This window comes from Hyla sarda, chromosome 7 (assembly GCF_029499605.1).
Source record: "Hyla sarda isolate aHylSar1 chromosome 7, aHylSar1.hap1, whole genome shotgun sequence".
Lineage (NCBI taxonomy): Eukaryota > Metazoa > Chordata > Amphibia > Anura > Hylidae > Hyla > Hyla sarda.
In genome coordinates, this window is record NC_079195.1 from 216,224,322 (window position 1) to 216,237,957 (window position 13,636).

The following is a 13,636-nucleotide window of genomic DNA, read 5'->3' on the forward strand; positions in this document are numbered from 1 at the left end:
CACAGGCTGTGGCTTTATCAAGGGCTAAGAGGCAAATGGCGTGCAAACAAGCCTTGCAGGGGTTTAAATAACCTCCTGTCTCTAACGTCATTAGAACATGTCACTTCCTGTATTAACATGACATCTCATTGGTTACAATCATATGCAGACTCATGATTGACCGCTTCCTGGCCAATGAATTTTTAGACCAGGATGCATCTTGCTATATTCGTTTGATTGACAGCATCCTTGACCAACCAGCTGAGAACAATCAAGCTTCTGAACTCCTCATTGGTGCCGGAAGCTGTATACGTATGTGCGCCATCGGTCCTGCGCTAACTAATAGCTTCCCGAACCTCCGATATGGGCGCATGCGCAGTACGGATGCGCAGAAAAACGTGCGCGAATACTTAGTCATATACAGGCACTGCTGGAAGCTGCGCGACAGACATATGCGCCGGCACTTAGCCGATTTTTGGCATATGATTCACTCATGGCTATTGTGATAGGGCTGTAATACACAATATAACCACTATTGTGAACAACGACTGCGTAGCAAGTGATAGGTTAATTCGAGAACACTAATAAGTTACTATCTGGCAATATAAGACGGCCAACCTAGCAACGTAAGTATAAGATCAGAACAAGGAAATATTAATCGATAGAGGGAGGAGCAATTACTCATCTGTTCTGCATAGATGTAGTCATAATTAATTCATATCATCAACGGAAGTTAATCATAAATATAATTAATAAAGGCTTATAACGGCTCTTCTATATAGTAACAATTGTAATAAGTGATTCCTGTCCTACAAGAATCACTTATTACAATTGTTACTATATAGAAGAGCCGTTATAAGCCTTTATTAATTATATTTATGATTAACTTCCGTTGATGATAGATTCCGTTCACAATAGTGGTTATATTGTGTATTACAGCCCTATCACAATAGCCATGAGTGAATCATATGCCAAAAATCGGCTAAGTGCCGGCGCATATGTCTGTCGCGCAGCTTCCAGCAGTGCCTGTATATGACTAAGTATTCGCGCACGTTTTTCTGCGCATCCGTACTGCGCATGCGCCCATATCGGAGGTTCGGGAAGCTATTAGTTAGCGCAGGACCGATGGCGCACATACGTATACAGCTTCCGGCACCAATGAGGAGTTCAGAAGCTTGATTGTTCTCAGCTGGTTGGTCAAGGATGCTGTCAATCAAACGAATATAGCAAGATGCATCCTGGTCTAAAAATTCATTGGCCAGGAAGCGGTCAATCATGAGTCTGCATATGATTGTAACCAATGAGATGTCATGTTAATACAGGAAGTGACATGTTCTAATGACGTTAGAGACAGGAGGTTATTTAAACCCCTGCAAGGCTTGTTTGCACGCCATTTGCCTCTTAGCCCTTGATAAAGCCACAGCCTGTGGCGAAACGTCGGGCGGGCGGGCAATGTGTTAGATTTTTAATTGTCTCACACTATAGACTGTGGACTGCAGCCACAGTCTAATTTTTCAATTCACTTCTATAGCATGCAGTGTCATGCCAATCAATGCACCATGGATCAATATGTGTGAGGTTATTTTAATCTCGGCTCATTAAACGTTAAGTTTTAAATTGGGTGGGAAATTTAGGGTCTTAGTGACCGCTTAGCGGTCAAATGTTGCTAGTGGATACGACCTGGTCACTACCGCCGCAGCAAGACCATCCCGCTTTGCGGCGGGCTCTGGTGAAAACCAGTAGTGGCTTAGAACCGGTCCACTAGCACGGTCCACGCCAATCCCTCTCTGGCACAGAGGATCCACTATCTGGAAGCCGAATCGTGACAATATCTAGTCTTGTTCATTTATTCATATCTGCCAATTAGCTTAATTCCGGTTTCTGAACTGTATGTTATGCTATATCCTGCCCTGTTTGTATATTTATATCTTGTCTGGTTTATCTGGTTGTTTTCCCATTATGTTTCTGACCTGTTGCCGACTATGTTCAGTATTATTTGTGTACCGTTATGCCCATTGCACTTTAGCACAGGAAGGGACCGGTACCGTGGTTGTCGATCTGCCATTTAGGGCAGATGGGCAAGTAGGCAGGAAGAGTCATAGGGACAGCTTAGGGCTCACTCTCCCTGTCCATCCCCAGTTATAACAATCCCCTATCCTTTGGATAGAGTATAAGTTATTTTTCACTACAGATAATTTTAATAGACTTTGGACATGGCTTCCTTCCTGAGTCTGCTGTGCTGTGCTGGGTCTCTTCAGCCAATTACTGCAGGCTGCTCTGTAGTCCCACCTTCACCTTTTTTTTTTTAAGTCATGATTTCTATAAAAAGGAAATACATTTTTTTATGAAGTATATTAGAAAGGTTAAGTCCACATTTGAAGTTCCACTATGAAACTTCTTTAGTGTGAACAGAGCAGCACAATTCCATTGAGATTAGTGGGAAATTCTTTGTGAAAAACCGTAGTGGGAACTGGGCCTAAGACCCCTGCAATGACAGGGATTTCTTCACCCAGCTATATCTAATGGCAGAATGAGGGTTTCAGTACTGAGACCTGGACAGATCTAAACTTTTGACATGTGTCCAAGTGATTGTTTATTTAAATGACACAAGCACCTTAAAGGGGTTGTCTAGTGAAAACTACCTTATCCACAGGATAAGTAGCTGATCTCAGGAGATTCAACAATTGGGATCACCCACGATCTCTGGAAAGGGACCCTATCTGTGAGTGATGAGTGAGTGAGGTAGATGCCATGCACTTCATTTATTTCTATTAGGAGCGCCAGTGATGTCCAAGTGCTGTATTGGGGTCTCTTTGGTGCTTCCAATTAGAGCTGGAGATCATGGGGGATCCCAGCGGCCGCAATCTTGTGGATAGGGGATAATATAATATCACTGGACAACCCATTTAAAGAAAGATTTCTATCTTTTGTAATCATTTCCATGTTTTATTTGAAAAATGTAACAAAAACAATATGTGCTTCCAGCTTTACAATTCTGCATAACTTAGCGCCCACTACTAGCTATTCTACCCACCATTCTGGTGACTCTGGGTAGTGTCTTTGTCTTTACACCATGCACTGTATTGTAATGTGATGTAGAAAGAACAAATCGTCCCACTGTACTATGGGAGAATAGCAATAAAATATTAAAAAAAATGTTGTGAAGCAGAGAGAACTGCACTATAGGAGCTCAGATCAAAATTTAGGACTTAAAGGGATACTCCCGTGGAAAACTTTTTTTTTAAATCAACTGGTGCCAGAAAGTTAAACAGATTTGTAAATTACTTCTATTAAAAAATCTTAATCCTTCCAGTACTTTTTATTGGCTCTTTACTACAGAGGAAATGCTTTTACTTTTGGATTTCTCTTCTGTCCCGACCACTCTCTGCTGACCTCTGCTGTCCATTTTAGGAACTGTCCAGAGCAGCAAATGTTTGCTATGGGGATTTTCTCCTGCTCTGCACAGTCCCTAAAATGGACAGCAGAGGTCAGCAGAGAGCACTGTGGTCATGACAGAAGAGAAATCAAAAAAGAAAAGCATTTCCTCTGTAGCATACAGCCCCTAAAAAGTACTGGAAGGATTAAGATTTTTTTAATAGAAGTAATTTACAAATCTGTTTAACTTTCTGGCACCAGTTGATTTAAAAAAAAAAAAAAAGTTTTCCATGGGAGTAAAACACTATAATAGATGTGAGCAATGCAAATCCTTGTGCATGAAGCCTGTAAAAAGGTACACAATGGAGCATGTAATTAAAAAAATAAGTAAAAAAAAGTACTTATCAGCTGCTGCATGCTCCACAGAAAGTTCTTTTCTGTTTGAATTTCTTTTCAGTCTGACATCAGTACTCTCTACTGACACCTCTGTCCATGTCAGGGACTGTCCGGAGCAGGAGAGGTTTGCTATGGGAATTTGCTCCTGCTCTGGACAGTTCCTGATACGGACAGAGGGGTCAGCAGAGAGCACTGTGGTAAGACAGAAAATAAATTAAAAAAGAAATACAACTTCCTGTGGATAATACAGCAGCTGATAAGTACTGGAAGGGTTACATTTTTTTTATTTACAAATCTGTTTGACTTTCTGGCACCAGTTAATTTACAAAAAAAAATGTTTTCCACTGGAATACCCCTTTAACGATTTTGTATGTAGAAGAGGGGCTTGGAGGTAGAGGCACAACAGGGCCCCATGTGCCATTTTAAAGGGGTATTCCAGGATTTTTTTTTATTTGACTATGCTACAGGGGCTGTAAAGTTAGTGTAGTTCATAATATAGTCTCTGTACCTGTGTGTGACGATTTTCTCACAATTCTTCTGTGATTTTCACTCCAATATTTATTTTTCCCAGCATACAAAATGACTGCTGTCTCAGATTTTTCCCAGCTTGCAATGCGTCCGAGACCTCACCCACTAGTCAGCTGATGACAGGGAGCCTGTCTGCTTCAATGGGTGGAGCGATCGCTTGGTGGGAGAGAGATCAATCTGCAACAGCTGTAGGCACCCTGATTGAAAACCACAGGACTTTTGAATGGATGCAGCTCATTTATGTTTCAATGGGTGGAGTGGCTGATGTGTGGGAGGGAGGAAAATGGAATTGTGGGATTTGTAGTCAAAAAAAGAAAAGTCAAACAGGAAATACCAGTTCACAAACAGCTAGCCACAGTGTTATGGTAATCTCACAACACAGCCATTTATCCCCAAGACAAGCGCAGATGCTTCCTAAGCATGTCCATTACTGTCTGCCAGGTACCTACTAAAATCACCTTATGGTGGATAAGGAAAGAACTGTGGTCTGCATTGCAGCAGAAAATATCCAATGTTCCTGACGAAGAGGGGATCATGCCCTTCGAAACACGTAGTCCCACCCCCTGTGATACGGCCATTTTATTTCTTTTATGCATAATAAAATCCATTTGATTATATCACCCCCTGTTTGGATCTGATTTGTGTCCCATCCTGGACTGACCGACATTTGTGAGGAGAGCGCCCGAATATACCGATATTTTCTGCCGCAATGCAGACCACAGTTCTTTCCATTTCCGAGACCGCCTAGGATCACTCCAAGACGGGGAAGGTGACATGGCAGCACTCCTGGATTTTATACACTACGCTATATGGTGTCGTACCCGCAGTACAACACCAAAAGGTGAGCAGAATTGTCTCCCTCTATACTCACCTACGGTTGCTAGGAGTAACCGCACATTGTCGCGCTCTTTTCTGTTTCCCCTCTTTTTACACTTTTTATACTTATGGTGGATAACCCCTTTAATAATGGTCTCTTATGGGGAAGAGGTGTCTTTGGGGTCCCCTCAGGCACTAGGGCCCCAGTGCTACTGCGACCTCTGCACCCCCTATAGTTACACCCCTGCTTGGTGGGTGCCCAAACATGGCTCTTAGATGGATCCCAAACGTGCAGGTTTGTTAAAAATGAGCAGCGCGAACTAAATGTCCTATATACATCCCCTAATGAGGAGGAACAAACGTACATGATATATCTCCTACTGTAGCTGGAATCTAAGCTTTGACACTAGAGGTCTGCCAAAGCGAGAGAAAAAAAAAAACTTGAAGCGGAGATGGTCTGCGCCAATTAATAGTGGGATATGTGAACGGCTGCAGTTCTAGGAGGGATCCACATATGATGATCTTGTTCTGTTATGGAGCTGGTGCTTTGATTCATCGCTGGCAGTGACAAGAATAGAATGGAGGAGGCTTCGTCTACAGCCAAGCTGTGATATGTAAAAAAGCTGCTGACACTTCCAAGGCAACTGCTTGGTTTTTGTAAGGAGATGTGCACCGGATTTACACACGGGAAGATGCATGGCTTCATACAATCTTATCCTATTAAGGGTGGAACTCTGCTATGGAGACACCTTGGAGGAAAAACGAAGAAACTGCGTTATAAGCGATGCTGGAATTTGTTGCAAGAAGATGCAGGGCATCAAATTCTGACCTCCCATAGCTTTACTGCAGATTGTTCTATTACTCTATAGCAGTGGTTTCCAAACTGTGGACCTCTAGATGTTGCAAAACTACAACTCCCAGCATGCCCGGACAGCCGTTGGCTGTCCGGGCATGCTGGGAGTTGTAGTTTTGCAACATCTGGAGGTCCACAGTTTGGAGACCAATGGTCTGTGGTTTGCCTTGCATAGTAACCCGTAGTAATGAAATTTTATTTTTAGATAAATTGTGCATTAAAAAGCGACACCCTGCTATTATATCACCCGAATTGCCACTATTCTAGGGATAGCATATGTCTGTAATAGTGTTAGATAGATATAAGATGATATGAGATAAATAGATAGATATATAGATAGATAGATATGAGATAGATACATAGATATGAGATAGATAAATATGAGATAGATAGATATGAGATAGATAGATAGATATGAGATAGATAGATATGAGATAGATAGATAGATATGAGATAGATAGATATGAGATAGATAGATAGATAGATAGATAGATAGATATGAGATAGATAGATAGATATGAGATAGATAAATATGAGATAGATAGATATGAGATAGATAGATATGAGATAGATATATAGATATGAGATCGATAGATAGATATGAGAGATAGATAGATAGATAGATATGAGATAGATAGATAGATATGAGATAGATAGATAGATATGAGATAGATAGATAGATATGAGAGATAGATATATAGATAGATATGAGATAGATATGAGATAGATAGATATGAGATACCGTATTTATCGGGGTATAACACGCACCCTCATTTTACCAAGGATATTTGGGTAAAAAAAGTTTTTTACCCAAATATCCATGGTAAAATGAGGGTGTGTGTGTGCGCGTGTATACCCCGATACACCCCCAGGAAAGGCAGGGGTAGAGAGGCCGTCGCTGCCCGCTTCTCTCCCCCTGCCTTTCCTGGGGTCTAGAGCCCTGCTGCCAGCCCTTCTCTCCCCCTGGCTATCGGCGCCGCTGCCCGTTCTGTCCCCCTGACTATCGGTACCGGCGCCCCATTGCCGGCGCCGATAGCCAGGGGGAGAGAAGCGGCACCGACAGCCAGGGGGAGAGAAGGGGCAGCGGCACCCATTGCCGGCGCCGCTGCCCCGTTGCCTCCCCCCATCCCCGGTGGCATAATTACCTGGGTCGGGTCCGCGCTGCTGCAGGCCTCCGGCGTGCGTCCCCTGCGTCGTTGCTATGCACGGCGCGGCGCACTGACGTCATGCGCCGCGCCGTGCAGCGCATAGCAACGACGCAGGGGATGCGCGCCGGAGGCCTGCAGCAGCGCGGACCCGACCCAGGTAATTATGCCACCGGGGATGGGGGGAGGCAACGGGGCAGCGGCGCCGGCAATGGGTGCCGCTGCCCCTTCTCTCCCCCTGGCCAGGGGGTGAGAAGGGCCGGCAGCAGGGCTCTAGACCCCAGGGAAGGGAGGGGGAGAGAAGCAGGCAGCGACGGCCTCTCTCCCCCTGCCTTTCCTGGGGCGGTATCGGCGTATAACACGCACATAGACTTTAGGCTAAAAATTTTAGCCTAAAAAGTGCGTGTTATACGCTGATAAATACGGTAGATAGATATGAGATAGATAGATAGATAGATATGAGATAGATATGAGATAGATATATAGATATGAGATAGATAGATATGAGAGATAGATATATAGATAGATATATAGATAGATATGAGATCGATAGACATGAGATCGATAGATAGATATGAGATAGATAGATAGATAGATAAGAGATCGATAGATATGAGATAGATATGAGATAGATAGATATGAGATAGATAGATATGAGATAGATATGAGATAGATAGATATGAGAGATAGATATATAGATAGATATGAGATCGATAGAGAGATATGACATAGATAGATATGAGATAGATATGAGATAGATATGGATAGATAGATATGAGATAGATATGAGATAGATAGATAGATAGATATGAGATAGATATGAGATTATATGAGATGGATAGATGATAGATAGATATGAGATAGATAGATAGACATGATAGATAGGAGATAGATAGATAGATAGGAGATAGATAGATAGATATGAGATAGATAGATATGAGATAGATATGAGATAGATAGATATGAGATGATAGATAGGAGATAGATAGATATGAGATAGATAGATATGAGATAGATATGAGATATAGATAGATATGAGATAGATAGCTAGATAGATATGAGATAGATATTTAGATTTGAAATAGATTGATAGATATGAGATAGATATATAGATATAAGATAGATAGATATGAGATAGATAGATAGATAGATATGAGATAGATAGATATGAGATAGATAGATAGATAGATATGAGATAGATAGATATAAGATAGATAGATATGAGATAGATAGATATGAGATCGATAGATAGATATGAGATAGATAGATATGAGAGATAGATAGATATGAGATAGATAGATATAAGATAGATAGATATGAGATAGATATGAGATATATAGATATGAGATAGATATGAGATAGATAGATATGAGATAGATAGATAGATAGATATGAGATAGATAGATAGATATGAGAGAGAGATATGAGATAGATATGAGATAGATAGATATGAAATAGATAGATATGAGATAGGTACATAGATATGAGATAGATAGATATGAGATAGATATAAGATAGATAGATATGAGATAGATAGATGGATAGATATGAGACAGATAGATAGATATGAGATAGATAGATAGATATGAGATAGATAGATATGAGATAGATAGATATGAGATAGATAGATGGATAGATATGAGATAGATAGATAGATATAAGATAGATAGATATGAGATAGATAGATAGATATGAGATAGATATGAGATAGATAGATAGATATAAGATAGATAGATATGAGATAGATAGATAGATATGAGATAGATAGATATGAGATAGATAGATAGATATGAGTCAGATAGGAAGAAAGGAAATATATGAAAGACCTCTCTACAGCTCTACAGAGGGAACAATTATCCAGCACACACGGTATAAAGCTTGTTAAATAATTTTGTCAATTGATCAAGATAATTGATTTGCTTATTTCTAGAATTAACAGGATTTTGCAGGATTTAAGATTTTTTTTTTATGGAAAAAGAACAAACCCAAAGACCTGTTTAAAAAGCTTACACAGACAAGACTAGAAAAAATATGAACAATATATTTCTAACACATTTTGTAAATGGACGAAAAAGGACACGTACTTTTATAGATGTAAAGTTTTTTCTTCCAACAAAAACTTTAATCGTTCATCCTGGGGCTGATTCTAGCTTTTCTGCTGCCTGTGGTGAAAATTGAGCCTGACTACTTTTACACTGCAGGCCTCCAAGGAGTTATAGGGCAGGGAGTCGTCACAGGAAAGCAGTGCAGGAAGGCCATGCTGTCCAGAATGGGAGCTGGCAGGTGAGTATAGGTGTTTTTTTTATTTTTTTTCATCATGGAGAGGTGGCAACTATGTACTGAGGGGAGGGGTAGCAACTTACAGGGGGGACAAGCTACCTACAGTGGAGGCCAACTACCTACAGGGGGAAAGGGCAACTATTTACAAAGGGGGCCAGCTATCTAAAAGGGGGAATCCAGCTACCTATGTGGGGCAGGGCATCTGCCTACAGGGGGGGCAGCTATCTACAGGAGATACCTACCTACAGCACACCTGATCTGAGGAAGAGGGGAGTCACCCTCGAAACGCGTAATCTGTATGTTGTTTATTATTTTTTAATAAACTTTCATGTATACAATATTCCAAGGTATACATTGCATCATTTTGTGCACCTGATGACCTAACCGGCAGCGCCTGGATGAATGAGGTCCTTTTCCATTTTCCGTTTGATGACTACGTCAGGACGTATGTGCCTGTGACCTCCGGCTTGCAGCCCTCCTTTGGACATCAGTGAGTACCCCTATTTGGGGTGATATGCGTTACTTCTATTTACATCTGGTGAGCAGCCACCTATAAGTGCCGTGGGTTTCTCCCACATTTACACTTGCTGTTTGTGTTTAAGGGTAATACACGAGGCGCCGTTCCCCGGTCTTTTTTCTTTCTATTTATTTTACCTACAGAGAGGGAACTACATACACAGGGCACTTACGTGATGGGGAAAACTACCTAAAGGGACCTGTCTACATACTGTAGCAACCTATCTACCTAGGAGACACCAAGGGGGGTAATTATTAGATGCTGGAAAAGTGTAGAGCCTAAAATGTCTGTCTAGTAGTCTCTGCAGAAACAAGTCGTGGCTAGAAGAAATGCATGACGGTCTGGGTTGGACGAAGAAGAAAAAGGAAAGTGAACGACTCCGATCAGAGAAGACGTCACCTGTGAGTCACTGGATATAACTGTGGTCTGTTGTGGTTTTCAAAGCAGATATGATGTACAGTGACCCCTCGACCTACGATGGCCCTGACATACGATAATTTCAACATACGATCACTCTCAGAGGCCATCACATGTTGAAGGCAGCATCAACATACGATGCTTTTGTATGTCGGGGGCATCGCATAAACGGCTATCCGGCAGCGCAGACTGCTTCAGCTGCCACCGGATAGCCGTTTATGGTGCCCTGTGTGGTCTGCTGACGATCACTTACCTGTCCTCGGGGCTCCGGTGCGTCCTCTTCGGGATCCCTGCATCGTCTGCGCTCTCCATCGACGTCATCACGTCACTCCGCACGCCGTCCCGTCATCCAATAGGAGCGGTGTGCGTGATGGCGGCGACGGAGAGTGCGGATGCCGGGGAAGCAGAGGCCTTGCCGGGACACCTCGGGGACGCGGCGACAGCGATGGATGCCGACATCCCGGCCAGCGGTGACGAACGGTGAGGGTCCAGAACGGCGGGGACAGGTGAGTACAACTTCCTCTAACAGTGGTCTACAACCTGCGGACCTCCAATGTTGCAAAACTACAACACCCAGCATGCCCGGACAGCCGTTGGCTGTCCGGGCATGCTGGGTGTTGTAGTTTTGCAACATCTGGAGGTCCGCAGGTTGTAGACCACTGTCCTATACTTTACATTGCACGGATCCCTCAACATGCGATGGTTTCAACAAACGATGGTCCATTTGGAACGGATTACCATCATATGTTGAGGGACCACTGTAGTGGTATTATTTAGGCATGTAGAGGCATCACTGGATATATCTGTAATGTAATCACCTACGTGGTCTCCAGTGGTAATGATAGCAGTTATGATGAGGCAGCATTATTTAGGCTGACAGGGGCATCACTGGATATAACGTAATAATTGATATTGTATGTCGTGCTAAAAATGGCGTTGTAGTCAGTCTGTCACCTGTATATAGAAGCTCCTCCTAAACTTAGATAACAGGCTGATAACAATATTGCTGTAAGAGGTATTATCACAATTTAAAATAATCATCTATACATCCTATCCATATGATAAGGGATAACTTGTCTGCAAATAATCAAATTTTTTGTGAGGTGCGTGGCGGGTGCCAAATATTGGATCTGGAAATAAAGACAAAAAAGACAACCGGGAGGCAGTGCCTCGTGTAGTTACCCTTGGCAGGTGAGGGAACCAAACAGTATGCTGGATGCACACCCAGGACTTAAGTCAGGGTGGCCGCTCACCTTAAAGTGGAAAAATTGTGCATATCACCCCTTGATTGGGGTACCCGATGGAGTTGGATGAGCTGCCAAGCCTGATGGTCACAGGAGCGTATCTACGCCCTGTAGGAACTGGAATACTTGTAAGAAAAAGGACCAATGGATCCAGGCGCTGCTCTATCCAGGTATACACAGGATGCAGGTAAGTGTTCTTAACCAAGCAATTTTATTGTTTACAAAACAACAAAAGGATCATGAAGCGTTTCGGGGTAAATTCCCCTTCCTCAGATGATCTAGTAGATCATCTGAGGAAGGGGAATTTACCCCGAAACGCGTCATGATCCTTTTGTTGTTTTGTAAACAATAAAATTGCCTGGTTAAGAACACTTACCTGCATCCTGTGTATACCTGGATAGAGCAGCGCCTGGACCCATTGGTCCTTTTTCTTACAAGTATTCCAAATATTGGATCTGCTCCATGTGCCAAATACTCTAGGTTCGTTACTGTCTGTCATGCGTATTTACCAGGTTTCAGGAAGCGCATATCTTATCCAGGGAAACCTAGGTGAGATATGGGAAATTCAGGAATAGAGTTAAATCCCTCACAGACCACGGGCCTGGATTTTTATGGAATTTCAGGTGGGTTGGTAGTGAGGCCTCTCATTTCCTACCTGACCAGTCCAGGTTTTCAGTTTGGGCAAAGTCAGCACAGGTGCTGGAGACTGAGCTTTAAAAAAGAGGTGTAACTCAGTCTGCAGGCTAAGGCTGGGTTCACATTGCCGTTTGCATCCGACCCATTAAGGATTTTTTTTTTTTAGCCGATCGGTCCCTAAAATGGGTCGGATGAAAACGGCTACTACCGGGTCCCGACGTACCCCATTCACTTGCATTTACACTTACATATTTGTTTGACATGTGTGTAATACATCTTGATGGTCGGATGACTGGTAGCATGTTACCTGTAGTGCCAGGGAACATTCTATATAGTTAGTGCTTTGACGAGCAGGATTTATCACGTATTTAAAGGGGTATTCCGGGATTTTTTTTTATCTGACTATGCTACAGGGGCTGTAAAGTTAGTGTAGTACATAATATAGTGTCTGTACCTGTGTGTGACGGTTTTCTCACAATTCTTCTGTGATTTTCACTCCAATATTTATTTTTAGCAGCATACAAAATGACTGTTGTCTCAGATTTTTCCCAGCTTGCAATGCGGCCGAGACCTGACATCACTAGTCAGCTGATGACAGGGAGCCTGTCTGCTTCAATGGGTGGAGCGATCGCTTGGTGGGATAGAGATCAATCTGCAACTAATGCAACAGCTGTAGGCATCCTGATTGAAAAACAGAGGTGTCAGTAGAGAGCAAACAGAGATGTCAGTAGAGAGCACTGTGGTCAGACAGAAAAGAAATTTAAAAAGAAATACAACTTCCTGTGGATAATACAGCAGCTGAAGGGTTAAAAAAATTTAATTTACAAATCTGTTTGACTTTCTGGCACCAGTTAATTAAAAAAAAAAATGTTTTCCACTGGAGTACCCCTTTAATGATTTTGTATGCTGCAATGGGTGGAGCGATCGCTTGGTGGGAGAGAGATCAATCTGCAACTAATGCAACAGCTGTGGGCACCCTGATTGAAAACCACAGGACTTTTGAATGGATGCAGCTCATTTATGTTTCAATGGGTGGCTGATGTGTGGGAGGGAGGAAGATGGAATTGTGGGATTTGTAGTAAAAAAAAAAGAAAAGTCAAACAGGAAATAATGGTAATCTCACAACATAGCCATTTAGCCCCAAGACAAGCACAGATCCTTCCTAAGCATGTCCATTACTGTCTGCCAGGTACGTACTAAAATCACCTTATGGTGGAGAACCCCTTTAATGCCTGAAGGTAAAGACTGTATTTTGTTTTATGCTGAAAATTAAAGACAGAAGAAGCCCTGTTTAAACTATACTTCTGTGTCATCGTCTCTGAACTTTTTTTGCTTTCTGACTTTTTGTTTCCGTTATTTGCCGGGTTCTACAAAAGCTAAAATACAGGTCACACACAATCTATTTTACAAAAGGTTTTCACTAAAATGTTCCACACTATCCGCTGATGTA

General features: G+C 42.3%; 1 protein-coding gene across 2 annotated transcripts in view; it reads right to left on the reverse strand.

Annotated features, from left to right (window-relative positions):
- AK5 (adenylate kinase 5) overlaps positions 1 to 13,636 on the reverse strand; it is a 230,351-nt gene that overhangs the window by 212,397 nt on the left and 4,318 nt on the right. The window lies entirely within an intron of this gene.